Consider the following 18906-nt stretch of genomic DNA (forward strand, 5'->3'; position numbering starts at 1 on the left):
TTATTTCTCTAGAGCGAGTTACATTTGGAGTTGTTTGCGAGCTCCTTTGCAGGCCTTTTCACTCTAGGCGCATCACTATTGTTGAAGGTTGTTTGATGCACACGCACAATAGCTCTATTTTGAGTTACATCGGTCTACAGATCACTTTACCATCTATGATATCTGTTTCTATACCAGGATGTTTTTTATTCTTGTTTTAACAGAGCGCTGCCTCACGCCCTGAGTTGTCACCAGGAGCGTAGACGTATATTCCCGATCTATGACGGGTAAGCTGATCAGTGGTAGACCTGTTGGCACCAACTGCTGAAAGTCACTAATTGTTCTACCCCCTACCCCCTTGCTATATTAATATGCTGTTCTTGTGTTTTTCCTTTGTATTTTGCACAGGCACTTCGTAAAGAACCCCTGCAGTTCCACTTACCATCAGTTGAGTGGTTATACCTGCCGGAGGTATCATTTTGCTTCTATTCAGGTTTATTTTGTTTTTACCTGTTGTTAGTTAATGTTGCAGTAGTAACATCTGGTCCTGATGAAAGCCATGATCATAATTCTTGATCGCTAATGGCTGAAACATGTCGACCACTTTTTTTAGTCTTTGACATCTAATGATATTTAATAAACATACTTTTCGTTAGATAGCCAATTTTAACTGATCTTTCACATACACTGCACTTTTCACGTTATTTCACCACACTTAGGGCAATTTTAGTCTCTGTTTTACTAGGCCTCATCAGGTTGTTAAGACCCAGGAAACATCCGCGAGCTCCTCCTTCCTTATTCATCCAGGAGTTGTAGATCCTTAACCACACCAGGTTGTGATTAAGAGGAGGCCCCAGATGATGAAGCATGCCACTTCGGTGGGTGATGGGACTCCGTCCTCTTTATGAGGACTTTTGGGTTTTATTATAGCATCTGGATTTGTGGCTCTGGTCAATTAGTACGGCGTTTGTAGACCCACGGATTTCTTGTTGTTTTCATCTAATGTACCAACCACATTTTTACCCATATTTGGTTTCCGCTTACTCATAATTAACAGCCTCTAGTCACACTGTATTAAATACACAAATCCCAAATAAAGTGAAAATCTGCTAATAATGGCAGATTGCCTAGTGCAATGTGCAAAATACAATGTGCAAAAATCAGGCCAAAGCTAGAGCACGAATTGCTAGAAGAACAAGCAGCAAGGCTCATCGGTACCTTAATTGTAATACTCAAGGGTGCTAGATGCTTAAACACTGTTTGGCAGCATCATCAGTAAGACAGTTAGTAAATATGGCGGCACTAAAATGCAAAGTGCAGTGCAAATCCTGGCACGTGACCCAGAGTCTTAAGTCCAATATGTCTTTCAAGGACAGGTATAGTGTGTAATGGATTGTTCACACCTTATCCATCAAAGCAAAGTACGTTGGGGATTTACAAGTACCAACTCAACACCTTGACTGCCTGCCAACTAGAGTGATAACGCGATAAAGAAAGGGCCAACAGTACCTGTGAACGGACTCCAAGCCTACACGGAAGCCCTTAATGGAAGATGAAAGGGGGGTGGCCCTGCCCTGCCTCTTCCTGGCGATGACGGGCAAGGTCGGGCCCGCCCGCGCGCGTCAATCGCTGTGGGGGGAGCTTGGTGGTTATATGGCGCCGCCGGGCGCAGGTACCGCGTCACAACTGCGGGACTGGCTCCAGAGGGCTGCTGGGACATGCGGTCCAATTCTTGGCCGTTCTCCTCACTGCGCGGAAGACAGAGACAAAGCCGTTCCCCTCACGGCGTCTGACAGCGTCACTTGAGAGCACAAGGTAAGCCGTTCCCCTCACGGCATTCGCAGGACCCCGACAATCGTCACCGCTTCCACAATAAAGAAGCTGCGAAGCACTGCCTCTGTACATAGGTTCTGTTTTCACACCAGAGGTTAAATGCTTTCCGCCTCTTTTACGTGATGCTTTGATAACATGGCAGTATTGAATGCTCCAAATAATGGCAACGCGTTTTACCAAAAAGTCCAAGATGTTAATTGCTTTGGCCCAATGCACCCACACTCCCGCCTATTCCACAAGGCCCCACATTCTGGGTCCACGGGCTTTTGGAGGCGCTCTCCTTTGCCGGTGTATTCCAAATAAATCACACAGTGCATCCCGAAGGGTTCCTTCTTGTAAGGGAAAGATAGACTTGCTCCAGCCGCCAAAAATGAGATTATATGTGCTCGATTTGTGGCTCCCGCAGCTCTGACCTCCTCCTCTTTCCCCGCCGCGTTACTTTGTATACAATAAATTGAGGATTTAAACTCATTGTTGCCGTCGAACAGTCTTTCCAGGTAGCATAGCAAGGAAGAGGGTTAAACAACACCCCTGGCCTGCCTCAAAGGCCTCACAAAATTACTCTGTAATTATTAAAGCATTTCATTGTTTTGTACACACAGAAAAAAACTTTTTCTGCTGATGCTACAACTGCACAGCACTGTCGCAGCACTGCGGTGCAAATATATTTGAGGTACCCAGCACAGCATATTGATATAGTTTAGAATTAGTTCGTATTCAACTCGCTGTTTATCCCTGTTTTAGCCATGTTTGTCTCTGGATAAATAAGTACTAATATGTATAATACGCATCTCGTGACTAAGAGAGAGTGTGGCGTAATAGTCAGAGCTGCCGACTTTGGAACTGGTGAACCAGGTTTGAGTCTAGGCGTCAGCTCAACATTTTCTGATTCTGGACATATCAGTTAATCTCCTCCATGCCTGCAGACATTTAATGTGTATTTGTGTAATGTAACTTGTCCTCATGTAAAGCGCTTCATTGTCTTCAGGGTTGAGTTGATGCTATATAAAACTGCCCCCCAAAAAAGTACAGAGGATTTTTTTCCAGAGTGTTTTTATTAAGAGGGAGCCGCTTTGGATGTATTAACCATTGAATGAACGCATCTCTTTGGTTGAGTGTCGAACTCTGTGATGTGTTTCCATTGTCCTCTGACGTTAGGTATGATGACAGATTAGAAATGCAACGGCACCCGCTTGCCTCACTTGTTGTCGCGTCTGCCTTTCAAACTGCCCGGTGTTTTGTGCAGAGTCTGAGCTTGTCTCTGCTTAGCTGTTTGAGTTCAGGGGCTAAGCTTAGATGTTTGTGGTGAATGTGCTTGCCCATTGTTATCTATACCGCCGATGTGTGAATTCCAATTTTACAAAATAAAGCGCCTTCCAGCATTCCAATACTTGGTTGCCCCCAATAAACGTATCAACTTTTTCACTTTGTCATGCCGTGGAAAACGGACTAGAAAGGCCACAGTACGTTTCTAGGATCCATAGGTTTGTGTCACGTCCTATCAGAAGAATCATAACAATTAAATAATAATGACAAATCAATAAAAATGATGATAAAACTGTGTTATTTTGCAGACATTTTACTTGGTTCTGTGACTTACGTTTAGTGGCTTTGTTTGGTAAATCAAGCCAACCTAGTTAAGAAGTGGTATCCATTATGTATTCTTTTTTTCATGATGCACACTTTAAAACTTCTGATTAGGCTGTCTTATTAAATAAACATCTGTGATACCCAGGGTGAATACGGTCTGCATAATTACATAAAGTGATCATTGCAAGATCTTTTGTTTTCTATACAGTGAGCATTAGTTACCATTGCTTTGATTCATTGAGAGTTTAGTGGTTCTTAAGTAAATAGAGAACAAACCATGGACCATGGCCCGAATAGCACAGGTGCTGCAGTTCTTAAGTGAGTTAGCTGTCGGAGCTGTTGTGGATTATGGGCCCGGTAGAACAGTGATGCTGCTGCAGAAACGAGTTACATTATTATAGATGTTTGTTGTGTGAGAGCTTGTTTGCAAGAGGCACATTGGTAGAGCTTGATGTTGGTCTGGGGGCTAGCAAAGCACTGCTGCGTCAGCTCAGGCAAGAGGTACATTGGCCAGTCTGGGTGCTGGCATAGCACTGATGCGTCAGCTCAGGCAAGAGGTACATTGGCCAGTCTGCGTGCTGGCATAGCACTGATGCGTCAGCTCAGGCAAGAGGTACATTGGCCAGTCTGGGTGCTGGCATAGCACTGCTGCGTCAGCTCAGGCAAGAGGTACATTGGCCAGTCTGCGTGCTGGCATAGCACTGATGTGTCAGCTCAGGCAAGAGGTTAATCGGCCAGTCTGGGTGCTGGCATAGCACTGATGCGTCAGCTCAGGCAAGAGGTACATTGGCCAGTCTGGGTGCTGGCATAGCACTGCTGCGTCAGCTCAGGCAAGAGGTTAATCGGCCAGTCTGGGTGCTGGCATAGCACTGATGCGTCAGCTCAGGCAAGAGGTACATTGGCCAGTCTGGGTGCTGGCATAGCACTGCTGCGTCAGCTCAGGCAAGAGGTACATTGGCCAGTCTGGGTGCTGGCATAGCACTGATGCGTCAGCTCAGGCAAGAGGTTAATCGGCCAGTCTGGGTGCTGGCATAGCACTGATGCGTCAGCTCAGGCAAGAGGTTAATCGGCCAGTCTGGGTGCTGGCATAGCACTGATGCGTCAGCTCAGGCAAGAGGTTAATCGGCCAGTCTGGGTGCTGGCATAGCACTGATGCGTCAGCTCAGGCAAGAGGTTAATCGGCCAGTCTGGGTGCTGGCATAGCACTGCTGCGTCAGCTCAGGCAAGAGGTACATTGGAAGAGCTTTTTGTTGTTCTGGGGCTGGCAAAGCACTCATGCTGCAGCTTAAGCAAGAGGTACATCAGCAAAGGTGTTTGTTGGTCCGAGGGCTGGCAAAGCAGTGATGCTGCAGCTCAGGTTCATGGTGCTGCAGCTCAGGATCAAGGTACATCGGCAGAGCTGTTTGTTGGTCTCAGGGCTGCATATCTGATGTTACAGCTCAGGAACTGGGTACATTGGATGAGATCCATTTTTGGCTCTTGGAGCTGGGATATCAGTTTTGCTGTAATCCAAGAGTTGGACTTATCTGTATCGTTGTTGGTCAAAAAGGTATTTCTCTAAAGTACAGTATGGTGTATGAAACTTCTTAAATGGGAGTGTTAGCGCATATTTTCCCAAGACACATGCAACTTAAATGTGTATTTTCCCCTAAATTGTCTGAATTCACGAATTTGTAAAGCTAAAAGAATGCTCTTATGTGCCTAAATGTGAACATGCAGCATTTAGTATAATTGTTCTAATTACACTCATCTTATGAGATACTCTGCCATAAACAGTTATCACAAAATTCTGTCAGGGGTAGTTTATTGCTGTATGACATAAAGCATAGGGTAACATTTTAACTGAAATAAGTAAAAGTCAGTATGTGTCACAGCAGAGGAAGGAAGCTGGTTGGGCTGGCCACAAAGCGTAGCATGTTACTAGTGCCATACAGAATACAGTATTTGTGACACGCAGCACTAAGCTTTTATGTGTGTTTGAGCGGATGTGAACATCCTTCCAGCCACCATTTCAAGGAAGACTTGTTTCTATACTCGCTTGCTTTGCTCCGGCACTTGTGCTTCTGTGTTACTATATTTTGTTTTCTCAAAGCAGAATGGGGAATGGAAGGAAAACTTTTTTTACTAATCACAAAAATTATTTTATTGTGGATAATGTTCACATTTGTTTTTTTTAGGTTTTGTTGCTGTAATATGTATTGGTAAAACCAATAGATCTCACCTATGAGAGCTAATGGCTTTGTCATTTATTTTTAGCCATGTTGTACTGAAACACAGCTGCTGTACAACATGGCTGAGAGGTCAAATAAAATGCTATGACGCACAGTGCTGCTTCACCATAGCACTTTTTAGGTCTCGCCTACTCAGCGCGCATGCGCTGTTTAGGAGGAGACCTTTAGGAATCGATTCGCTTTTTCTGCCAAAAACGTGCACGCATTGCATTGCTTTCAATGGCAACGCGTGCACATTTGGAGATTCCCTTGCGGTAGTGAGCTTTGAAACCATCTGTTTTTAATTAACTTTCAAACAGATGGTGCCCTGCTTGCTCCGGCAAGGAAAACGCTGTGTGTGCTCTCGGCTGCACTCCCCCACCCCTCCCACTTGTTAACCCGCGGGCTATGCGGCGTGCGCGAGTTTGTACTTGTCTGCCTTTTCGTGGCGCCGTCTCCCGGGGTCTCTTTGTTTACATCGGTTATTGTTGTGGGTTGGTCGTTTGTAGGCGGCTTTCTTGTGGCTTGCACGCAGGCGGATATTCGTCTCTTGAACCCGGGGCTGAGCTGACAATGGTGCTGTTTTGGAACCAGTTGGAATATACCTGTCGGTCGCTGAATGCTGATCAGGTAAGGACCCCCGCCGCTGGTGTTTAAAATGCTCTTAATACAGACTTGTTCGGCACATCTTCTTTTCCCAGTCAGTGTAAAGGGAAGCAAGATAATGAAGAGGTTTGCCGATGAGCACACCGTGGTAAAGATGGGGATGGCAGGATAAGAATAAAATACCCCATGGTTCCACAGATGAACTACTATGGCAGCTAGCTTTCCGCTGGACAACCTTCATTTCCTGCTATGTAAGATTCAAACAAATGTGTTCATCTCTGTGATCGCAAAAATTACATAAGCGTATTTTTGGTTTGAGCGCTTAGCTGCCTTGGCTGTTTAACAGATTTTGAAAGAACTGATAGAAAACCGAACATTTCAGTCAGTTTGTTGATTTCATACCGGGGCACTGAGTAGAAAAGTAAGTTGTTTACAAGCAGTGCAGGTGCTGCTGCTATGATCACACCTTTTCTATGAGACAAAATGGCAAGTGGAAACACGATAAATGTACTTTATTGGTGGTTAAGCATAGGGCTTAATATGCCCGATTTAAAGTTTGCTTGTGGATCTACCGAGTTTGAGGCCCTCCTTAACGTTGTTGTGCTTTATGGGCAGTCTCATTGAAGGTGGGAGGATTCCCTGCATATGGATTGTAGATCTGGGGCCAGGACGGAGGGCGGAGACTGCATCTGTCTGTGGTCGGAGATATGCAACATGAGAAGTTTAAACCTGCACCCAGTGTAACAACATAGACCGCCCCCTCCCCTGTCTGATTGTAACATTGAGCAAGGGCCTGCTGGCTTGTGTTGGTGAACACCAGTCTACCTTGTTGTGTCCTTACAAATGTTCGGTTTTTAGTTTAAAAGTGTTCATGCACTTTTCTAAGTGGACCTATGAGAATATAGATTTTGTATACTGTGAAACTGTTAAAACAATACCAAATAATACAAAACAAGCGCCTGATGTGTTATGCAACCAATATCTTTTTATCCTATGCTGTGTGTCTTGGTGTTGCTGCATTCTGTGTTTGTCATGTCTTTTGAAGCCTGTATTTTTTGTAGAATGCTATGTGTTTTAACTAAACATTTAGAGTGCGGCCCATTCGCATCTATCTGCCTAGACGTGTGTGTTGTCAATAGAAGCTTCTGCCGTTTCTGTTAGACTGGCATGTCTCCTGTCTCTGCTGAGGCATGTGTAGTATGTGAAAGTATTGAACAATTTGGGGACTTTAAACTCAAAACTGTTTGTTTGCCGTGTTTTTCGACACTCTTTCTCTGTATGTTTACACACTGTGCCCCTAGAAGTCTGTTTTGTTATTTTAGACGACTGTCTTTGTTGTGTTCAATTCGTTCTCTCAGTACTTCCCTGTGTCCCTCGTTGCCCGTGGGCAGATTGTCCTATTTTCCCAGATTGTGATCTGTGGCTGCTGGCATCTCCTCTCGGGGGTCAGTTACACACTTATGTTAATTTACGCTCCGCGAGACGGCCACTCGTGGTACAGTATTTTTACCTGCATCCGCCAGACGACGAAGCTTGATTTCCACAGAGGGTATGAGTCTGACATAACCAGTTGTAAATATTAGCCTTTTTTTGAAGTTAAGTCAAAAATAACTCGTCCAGGGATGACGGGCGCACATTAGTATGTCTGTTATGTTAATTGCTGCCATTCTTTGTCTCGCTCTTAATGGGGACAATGCAGACAGGGAGGTCTTTTACAGCCTGCTTATCTTTAAGGGCTGCAGGGGGTGGGTAGGTCTCCTAGTGTCTCGTTGTCATTCTGTTGGCCCATCCACTCCAGCCTACCACATCAGCAGAATCATTAGCATGTCCCAAAAGGTTTTTGTGTAGACTGTTAAGGATTTTACTTGGGCTCGGTGTGTGTTTTTTCCTCGGTGTATGCCTGCGGCGGTGCCTAAATTCTGTGTGCAGTTTTTATGAGAGCCACTTCAGCCCTTGTCAATTTTTCGCAAAAATTAGGTAAAAGAACACCCCCAGAACTAATAAAGATCTATAACGCTAAGTGCACGAGTGTAGCAATGTATGGGGCAGGGATATGGGGCCATCGCAATGTTTCTGTGATACAGAAAGTGCAAAATGCATTCCTTAGATATTTATTAGCTGTGCCGCCAGATTCCAGTTCTACATATGTCTGCCACGCTGAGTTAGGAGTCCCTTACATAACGGATATTATAAAAATCCAGCCAGTGACCCTGTGGCATCGTATCTGGAAGTCACAAAGCAACAAATTTAACCAGGCGGTGCTGCAGGACGCACTGAAGCTGGATTACTCACTTGACATAGAATGGATTAGATACATAAGGGACTTCATGACAGACATAGGAAAGCCTGAATAACCCAGCTTCAATCTTAGGTGTTTCAGGTAAAGTATTTAAGAAACTATGTTTGCACCACATGGAGGGGCTGAGATTTGCGAGTGAAGTGACAAAACCCACTGTCCTCTCAAATCTTATGCTAACTTCCTCCCTCGGTATGCAACCGTACCTACAAAACACCATAAAGGGTTACGATAGATTCGTCCTTACTCGATTCAGGTTGAACATTTTTCACAGGTTGGTCACCTTTCCATCGGTTAACGATTGGTCCAAGAATTTATCTACCTGCCCTTGTGATGACTCATCCCAACAATCAACAATTCATGTCATCCTGTTTTGCAAATTTTATAATGATCTGAGGAAAAAATGGATAGTCCCAATTTTAAAAATATGGGGCATCCGACAATGTCGCCCTGCCTTTATGGCCCTCCAATGTCTTGAAAATGAATGCATAACCCTAAACGTTATCCCTTTTTTAAAGAATCTTATTAAATGTCGGAATAACCTAGATTTAGACCACACTCCAACGATAGGGTGTCTTTTTAATGTCATCTATTGAAAATGTATGTACGAATATTAATGCTTTGTATGTTAATTAGCATCAGGATCACAGAGCTTAAAAATCAAACAATATATTGTATATTACTCTCTGATAATCTATCCTGAAACTCGGAAACTAAACCTACGAGATATGTTTTAGCGAACGAGTAAATCTTTCATGGTTCTTTTATTCCCTACTTAATTTTACTATAAAAATCATCATACAATTTATATGACTCTAGGATGGATATCATTAAAACATAAGGTACCCTACGTTGATTTGGGAATATCCCCCAACGCATCTTAATTTTGCTGATGGGGGGCTTTCTGTCTTTCAGAGCAATAAAATATACAATCTATGACCATGTAAAGAAAAATTATAACAAACTGACTATCTTCCCTCCTATGATTGCGATTTTGCACATATTTTTATTGAATTGGTCATATTGGACATTTTTAATTTATATCTCTTTTTTAATTCATGCGTTTTTGCACAGAACAAATGTTTAAATGTCTAAATGCTGGGGGCTCATTTATGACTATCCAATGAAAAATGATAACAAACTGATCAATTTTTCCTTTAAGATTGCGACTTTGCACACATTTTTTTATTGTATTGGTCATACTGGTCATTTTCAAATTGTATCTCCTCTTTAACTCATGTGTTCTTGTACTATACAAATGTTTACATGTTAAATTGTTTATGCTTTTATGGTTTGTAAATTATCTTACCGAATAAAGCTTTTTCTGATTCTGATTCTGATTCTGTATGCAGTCAGAAAATATGCGGCCTAGTGGGACTGTTTACTAAGATGGCTGCTTCCGCTCCAGCTGGTGTCATACAGTGATATGTCGTGTTCGCGTTTTGGAGTAGCGCAGCGCTCACTGACTAGTCACTTGTTTTTTTGTCTACAACTCTCTGGTGGGCGCGCGAGCAGCCTGGGACGCTGGGGCCGGGGGGTCCTGCTCAGCCAGCGCGTGCGGTGGACTTCCCCCTCAGTTCAGCCCTCTGTGCTCACCACACACACCATGCCTCTTGACAGCTTACCTTCCATTGCTACACATTTTAAATCAAATGTGTGAACAGTTCTACAGTAGAACATGCTAGCACATGTTCCTCGCCCATTCATAATTCATTGAACTATGATATATGCACGTGCCTGCATTTAACTTAACTCCTTAAGCAGCGTATACCATTTTATCCCACCAAGCCCGACAGTCTTTGAAGCATCGTTCACGCTGATTTACAGCGTTTTAGGGTTTGTCAGATATTTAGGTGAGTATTAACGAACTCACAGAGTCTGTGCCGCTTGCTGTTGTTGTCAATGAGTGCTGCAAATCCCTTTTCCACACTTGGCCCGGGTTTAACACATTGCGTCACTCCCAGGTTTTCCAGGAAATGCCTTTGCTGCCCCTTGCTGACATGTCAGTCGTCCCCTTCTCCCACTCTCTTGTGCGATCTTTCACACTCACACTAGATTTGTTGCTCTCTCTCTTCCCCCACACATGCACACAAAACACCCCTCTCTTTCTTCCCACGTCTTTTTACTGTGTTAATTAGCACCTGCAATTCTGTACTAATTAATGGGGTTACAAGGACAGGCGGCACCATTCTATGTTGATAGTCTTAGTGAGCAGGTCTGTATAATCTCTATATTTAAATATGTATTATATGGGTGTGTGACGCGTAATTCCATTGGCACCAGGTGTGGTTAAGCAGATCCACCGAGCTCCCGCTAGTGCAGAACAGACCCTGGGGCATTGTGAGCCCCGGGTTAGGAGGGCCAAGGACTTGCCTTCTCCTTCGCTCCGTGATGCTGGTGTCTGTCATTCTTTTAAGGCCTGTGCTGTCATTGTAGTGTAACCTTGCGGTGTTGCCAGGTTGACGTGAAGAGGTAGTCTCTCATTCTAATCCTTATCGGTACCACACACTCTCACCCCACGGCTTCCGTTCTCCAATCTTGTCCCCCTTTTGGTGTTTGACTGCAAAACCTGTAGTTTATTTTTTTTATTTTACAGTTTTAGTTGTTTTATTTGTGCTATAATGCGAGCGGAGCCGCCGACGGTTTTCCTTGCCCCCACATATAGAAAGCTGTGGTCTTGGAATGCTTCTGCCCTGGTGTACCAGCGTCGCTGAGTTAGAAAGGCTGTCTCACACACTGCCCTATCAAGAGCATGCAGAACCTGACTGCAGATAAGACTCAGTCCTCTCAGGGTTCCTCACACGCACTGAAGCCTCCTCCCCCCACCCCGGGTCATCCCTGGCTCCTCTTCAGATTCCTCATTTCTGCACCATACAGCTTCTGTGAACTCCAGCTTCCAGGATTTTCTGCAAGTTGGGGGCAGCATGGTGAGGTAAGGGCCTCACTGTGCACCTCATGCAGGGTCTCAGTTGGGGGCAGCATGCTGAGGTAAGGGCCTCTCTGCGCACCCCATGCAGGGTCTCAGTTGGGGGCAGCATACTGAGGTAAAGGTCTCTCTGCGCACCTCATGCAGGGTCTCAGTTGGGGGGCAGCATGCTGAGGTAAAGGCCTCTCTGCTCACCTCATGATCCAGAACTTACATGATGCTTGTTTCTATAATCGGTGGTTATCGTGAAAATGGGCACGGATCCTGACCGAAGTTGTGTTTGCAAAGTGCTGTGCACCAGGATGAGCAGGCCCATCTTTATTGCTGGTGGCGCCCGGAGTTACAATCTTTTTGCTGCCCCATCCACCCCCCATGAACTCCTTCTCAACTGATTCCCTCACTACCACCCTCCAGCAGTGCCCCTCATCTCTTCCTAGCCCCTCTCTCACATTCATGTATTTTTTAGCAATACTCATAATAGTATTGGGTGTCAGAGCACATTAAATCACGCACATTATATAGAGACAATGAATCATACTTGTCTAAATCAGTCAATGGGAAATGTTACAAAACGCAATTATTACCTTCTACAAGAACAAAAGAACTAGAAGACCTTTGTTCTGTTAATTCTTTTTTTAATAGGGTCGTTCAGTTCTACATAATATCTTCTTGGTTTTATGTAAAATGGAAAAAAAATACAACGCTTATTTATTATAACTTTACAACATGCTGCACAGCAGCCACACTGCTTTACACCATATCTTAAAAACATTGGCAAAGCCAATAGCTGTGGCTAAACACTTATAAGGTCCCAAAAGCGAGACCTATTGGCTATGCCACTGCTTGTTATCTTTACTTTCAGCCATGCTGCACAGCTGCCGCGCTTCTCTGATCCTTGGCTGAAAGCATTGACAACGCCAATAGATCTTGTGTAGGCTAGACCTATTGACTTTGCCTCTGAAGCCATACTTTTTATGCTACTAACAGTTCTACTGTTTCTAACATTCTCGTTATTTTAACATTTTCAATATGAAATACATTCCACTGTCTCCAAACAATGTCAGCCGTTAAATCTAAACTGTTATCAAAACGGATTTCTAATGCAAAATGAAAAGTGCTGTCAGCACACATTTGATAACTCGGCACATGCTCTCAAAATACAAAGTGAATTTTTCCTATTTGCCTTGTGGCATTTGCGTTTTAGTATAACATAACCGTGTGCAGCATGGACAGAATACAATACCTGCAGCGCCAGGCTGGCGGGAGGAGTGCCAGGTTTGTCTCTGCTGCACATTTCGGCTACCCGCTGTCACGTCGACTTCTATATTTCTGAATGAAACAAGTGTATTTGTGACAAAATGAGGAACAGCGCTGGACTACATCAGTTTTTTAAAAAACATTCTTCTTAATATGCAGTGGAGTTACTGGTCTTACATACAGTAGGTGTATTCAATTTACCAGCCTCATAACCAAGATGGTGAAGGGATGAATGCTATTTTTTTTCCAAACAAAAGCCAGGCCTTTGGACCTGATAGACCTTAACATGTCTAAACACATCATTCATCTCTGACAGGCTACAGACACATGGAGGGTTCTTTTAAATAAAGAAGGGCTACAGAGAGAACCCATGGCTTTATGATTTCGACGGCTGTCGAACATTTTCATCAAAGCGTTATTTAAGCATTAATTAAAAAATAAATAAATAACCGAAGTAACACTTACCATTTTTAGGGTAACTAGATCTTGTGTTTCAACGTCTTTTCTACCACGTATGTATAAATTACAAAATAACACCGTATTTAATGCAAATAAAAACTGCATAATCAATGTATTTCAAAAATAGTTATGCAATTATGTTTGACTGTTGTGTGCTACTTTCAGCACGCTGCTTTCTCCTTCTCTTCCCAACAGTAGGCTCTATTTTGATACTTCAAAACACAATGCTGCCCAATTTACTTTTTTGCAGTCGGTATTCTGAACCTTTTCTTCAGCTATATGAAGGCATAAACGCACCACATGTTTTAACACAAGTGCATTCAGGCATTAGTGCGGCCACTTGCATGCATGTGTGATGGTAAGAAAATAATCTCAAAAATAAATTGGCCTGTCACAAAACGGGTGTGTATGTGAGAAAAGTATTTCAGGAACAGTTCTATACAGTCAAATGCACAAATGGTGACACAAGGAATGCTTGAAGTTTGTCTAACCACTGACAATCGCTCGGGGTAGAACTCTAATCCATCGTTATTTTGCCCACCATGCCACCTCAGATCGGATCCAGACGTATGCAAATCAGTCTTGACCCTGCTCCAATAGAAACAGACCAGCACAAACTGCAAGGCCAGATCCGTGATTGCTTGTGGTCTGGTTTGATGGGCAAAAGAACGATGGGTTTGAATTCTACCCCAAGCGATTGCCAGTGGTAAGACTTATTGCCTTAGTGCAGGGCGAGTTATAGTTACTTTAGGGCACAAGTTATAGATACTTGAGAAAACTATAACTCGTGAATTACGGTGTTTTTGCTCCTTTAAAAAAGTATTTTGTAACTGATATTTTCATCTAACTCTAACATCAATTTACCTTGTGTCTTGTGTTTTTCAGTGATATATATATATATATATATATATATATATATATATATATATATTCACTGAAAAAACCATAGGTTTCACACACGTTATAGTTAGGAATTAGCATTTAAAAAACCTTGCAAATTCACTGAAAAAACCATAGGTTTCACACATGTTATAGTTAGCGGAAATTTTACTGATAAAAAACCAATGAAATTCCCCCGTTATAGTTAGCGCAGGCAACTATAACTCACGCGACCGCAATCCTCTGCTGATGCTAATACTGTATTTAGACACTTATTTGCCCATGTCTTCTTCCATACATTTTTAGCTATACATATATTACAAATATTTTTTTTTCATAAAGACACATATGTCATCAGCAGAAGATTGCGGTCGCGTGAGTTATAGTTGCCTGCACTAACTATAACGGGGGAATTTCATTGGTTTTTTATCAGTAGGGCATAATGCATTTCGGCGTATGTGTGCCTTCATCAGACGCCCTTCGCAAGACCAGGATTACACCAACCCCTTCCCCTTTGTACTGCTAAGGTCCTCCCCCTGGACGGGAAGTCAGCTGGCTCCTCCAGATTGTTTGCAGCTGTAGTCGAGTGGATGAAGACTACAGCACCCATCATGCAATGTAATGGTAAGTACCCATTGCGGAGGCCATGCTCGAATGAGCGCTGTAATACCTAGCAAAGGGGGGGCTTGTTGTCCTTGGTGAATCCCAAATATGTCGATCCAAGTCTTCCTTAGGTCCCCAAACGTTCTGCCTCATACACCAGGTCGAAATATATATATATATATATATTCACTGAAAAAACCATAGGTTTCATGCACGTTATAGTTAGGAATTGGCATTTAAAAAACCTTTGAAATTCACTGAAAAAACCATAGGTTTCAGGGGTGTTATAGTTAGCTGGGCATTTCCCTCGTACAAAACCCTAGAAATTCCACTGTTATAGTTAGTTCAGCTAACTATAACTCGCGCCTCCGCAATGCAATGCTGATGATGTCACATATTACATCACTCATGACATGGTCAGTGACATCACTAATGACATCACTGATGACATCTGCCGACGGATGAGAAACACTCCTGCTACTGCGCCTTCCATCTCATCGCAGCCAAGCACATCAAGAGTGCATCCATCAGCCCAAACCTTGGACATCCGTCCTCAATTTCAATTTTTAAAAGTGCTCTGCACTAAGTGCAATGCGACTTTGTGCTATGGTGAGCAGTTGATCAATCTGATCTGCTGCCGGCAAGAAAGTCACATTTGGTAGTTTTTTGTTTTTTTTATTGTTCCCTGAAGTTCATTGTTTGGCTTTTCCTGGTTTTTGGGTTTTTTTTTTTTCAGAAAAACCAAAAAAATCACAAAATTGTTAGAAAAACCACAAAAAAATATAAAAGAAGAAAGAAGAAAAAAAAAAGTTCTTGTAAGAACTAACTTTCCTGGTTTAAAAAAAGAGCTACATTTCTTTGTTAGTGTGTGAAAGTTTAGATGAATGTATGTGTAGTACGTAATTGACTGAATGAATGCATTAATAGCGTATGGTGAATATATAGGTGCAGAACTATGAGGAAGTGCTGCAGCATCACACAGTAACCTCTTTAACTACAGTGTGCTGTAGTTCTTCCGAAGCACAGGGATGCAACATATGTACATAAATATGTTGCAAATCTATGCTTCTCTCTGCACTGCAGCCATGTGGTGACACAGGCACCCTTGCACCATAGTGCAAGGATATCTGTGTCATATGATGTTTGTTTTTCTGCAGGAAGACACACCTTCCTGCACAAAAACAATGAGAAAATGCATTTTTCTTCTTCAATGTATGCTGAACATTTCAGCATGCATTGAAGATATAAAAATGTGGAGAAATGAAAACAATTCTCCTTGTTGTGCTTTCCTACACCAATTTTAGAATGGTGCAGCATTCACACACATATCGAGATTCATGATTTCTAATAAATCTAGACATGTGTCTTGTTCTATGAGTATTCACTGCAATCATGCACAACAACACTTATAAAACACCCTTTCAACGCAAAGTGGTGTGCATAATGAGGTTGTATTTACATGGAGTATAAAAAGTGCACAGAGTGCCTTTTCCTCTCTGTGTAAATATGAAAGAGTGTCTTGCGCAATAACTATGTTACAAAAAGTTACATATTTCCATTTTTAAAATTCCTTGCGAATGATAGAAGGTAAGCACAGAGTTTTGTCTGCAAAGATGTTCAAAGAAGAATGATTGAAATAATTGCGGTCCTTCAATAGCTAAAATAGGAAATATTATGAATTCCTCAAATCTCTTTTTTTGCAGGTCACATGATATCTGATTATGGTCAGATTTCAAAACTACATAGGTATAAACAGAGTGTTTTTAGAAACATGTTTCAACTTTGTAGCTTCTTGCAGACCTCCTCATTCTGCATATTGAGACTTAGTTAAACTTACCTTCACAGTAATAGGAATAAAAAACGGTACACCTTTTTTTCACATTTTCATTCCAATCTAAATTCATAAAAATTTCTTATTTTAAAATTTGGATCTGTGAAAGAAAAGGAAAAAAAAAATTATAACATGTAATAATACATTTTTTACAACACAGCATCATTTCCACAAAGTAATTTTTTTTGCCTTTTTTGCTGTTCTCAGAATATATTAAATTTCACTAAAAATAGTGATTTCAATCGTACTCATCACTTAACGGCGGGCAAAAAAAAAAAAAACTCAAAGATTGTTAAAAAAAAAACAACATGCTATTCTCAAAAAAAAACACAAGATACAAATCACAGATATATAAAATGCATACAGCTAACAAAACGTTATAAGTTTAACTTACAAAAACTGTAAATGTTGTCGCTTTAAAATATTCACCGAATCTAAGGATGAATTTTTAGAGGATGCACCACACCCACAACGTTTTCCTTCAGTGGTGTGGAAATTTTCTACTTTTCTCGAGGGGCAAACAAAGACCAATGCCACCTTCGTCACGCGCAAGATTTACAAAAGAATTCTGTTACGAGGGGATCCTAACAAAAAATACTCGTGCGGCACAGCAAGTATGATGAAACACCTAAGGACCCTTCATCCAAACAATCTTGCACGAGAAGAGTGCAAACAGATGAGAAACACTCCTGTTCTGTATCCGTAAAAAAGAATCACAAATAAATGGATATTAATCACTTTCAAATTTATACTATTCCATTACTGTACAAACACATTTTATATAAAAACTGACTAAGAAACTATAGCCCTGAACCACAAGTGTGACGAACGTTAAAACACTACATGCATAGTGCATACTACTTTGAAGCAGTTCATGCCCTAAGGCCTACCTCACTAAAAGACTACATGCTAACTGACTAAATGATTACAGTACTATAAGGAGACACACTGGGTGAGTGACAGGGTGTTTGCTAGAAGTGTATGAATACTAACTAGGGAATTGAAGGTGTGTAGGTGATTAGAGGACTTCATCCATACTGGATAGGCATTTAAAGCAGTCCATGTGCTAAGGTCTGGCTCACTGCATGAGTACTTGGGTACTGACTGAATGATTAGAGTACAGCAAGGAGAGTGCCTAGGTGAATTTATAAGTCGTAGGCTTTTGGCGCAGGGAATGGATTAGTACTTGGTACTGAATGGGTCACTAGAGGAGTGCAAAGGGAGTGACAGGATGTTTGCTGGACTGTATGGATACTGACTAGGGAATTGAAAGTGTGAAAGACACGTGTCTAGGTGGTTAGAAGACTGCATACATAGTGGATAGGGGTTTGAAGCAGTCCATGTGCTAAGGCCTGGCTCAGTGCATGAATACTTAGGCACTGACTACATGATTAGAGTACTGCAAAGATAGTATCTTGGTGAATTTATAAGTGTTTGGGTTTTGGCACAGTGAATGGATTAGTGCATGATGCTGAATGGGTCACTAGAGGACTGCAAAGGGAGTTACAGGGTGTTTCCTGGAAGTGTATGGATACTGACTAGCGAATTGAAAATTTGAAAGACAAGTGTATAGTATGTTAGAAGACTGCATGCATACTGCATAGACATTTGAAACAATCTATGTGGTAATGTATGGTTCACAACATGAGTACTTGGAAACTGACTTAATCATCAGGCGACTGCTAGATTAGTGCCTGGGTAAAACTTTTAAATTTTCAGTTCTGGCACAGTGAAGAGAATAATACATGGTACTGCACTTTAGTGTCAAACCCTGACTCATTTTATCAATGCTTAAGCAAAGAATAGCTTCTAAAGCTACTAAAACTTGACAACATGACCGATTTTAAAACAGTTATCTGTTATCAAATACACTATGTTACCAAATGCTTCTCTCACAATCCTTAGACAAGCAACACTATCCCTAACAGTTTACCAAAACTCATTCACTAGTCTAGAAGAGGTAATGGTACTGCACACAATCTACATATTTCAGTACAGCACATTAGTGTCAAAGCATGACTCATTTAATCAACGCATAAGCAAAGACTGGCTTCTAATGGTACTAAAACTTGACAACATGACAGGTTTTAAAAGAGTTATCTGCTAAAAAATACACAATTTTACCAAATGCTTCTCTCACAGTGGTTCCCAAATGCACACAGACTCACAGTGTGATTCTAGAAAAGCAACACTATCCCTAGCAGCTTACCAAAACTCATTCACTACTGTGCAAGGGGTAAGGAGACTACACACAATCTACATATTAAAGTACAGCACATTAGTGTCAAAGTATGACTTATTTTATCAATGCATAAGCAAAGACTGGCTTCTAATGCTACTAAAACTTGACAACATGACAGGTTTTAAAACAGTTATCTGTCAACAAATACACAATGTTACCAAATGCTTCTCTCACAGTGGTTCCCAAATGCACACA

General features: G+C 41.9%; 1 protein-coding gene and 1 long non-coding RNA gene across 9 annotated transcripts in view; one reads left to right on the top strand and one right to left on the bottom strand.

Moving 5' to 3' along the window:
* Window positions 1–1996, bottom strand: part of LOC146817342 (uncharacterized) — a 28183-nt gene extending 26187 nt beyond the window's left edge. The window contains exon 1 of the long non-coding RNA XR_014962974.1: window positions 1489–1996. This is a non-coding gene — a long non-coding RNA (uncharacterized LOC146817342). The remainder of the gene's footprint in view (window positions 1–1488) is intronic.
* The window catches only part of LOC146817343 (uncharacterized), a 111836-nt gene continuing 94533 nt past the window's right edge, over window positions 1604–18906 (top strand). For 7 of the 8 annotated variants that reach the window (XR_014962970.1, XR_014962969.1, XR_014962973.1 and 4 more), the window contains exon 1: window positions 1629–1794. The gene's annotated coding sequence lies outside the window, so the exon portion shown is untranslated. Of the gene's footprint in view, window positions 1795–18906 lie in introns of all 8 variants that reach the window. The other variant, XR_014962971.1, reaches the window with a different exon arrangement.

This window comes from Triturus cristatus, chromosome 6, assembly GCF_964204655.1.
Source record: "Triturus cristatus chromosome 6, aTriCri1.1, whole genome shotgun sequence".
In the NCBI taxonomy this organism is placed as follows: domain Eukaryota; kingdom Metazoa; phylum Chordata; class Amphibia; order Caudata; family Salamandridae; genus Triturus; species Triturus cristatus.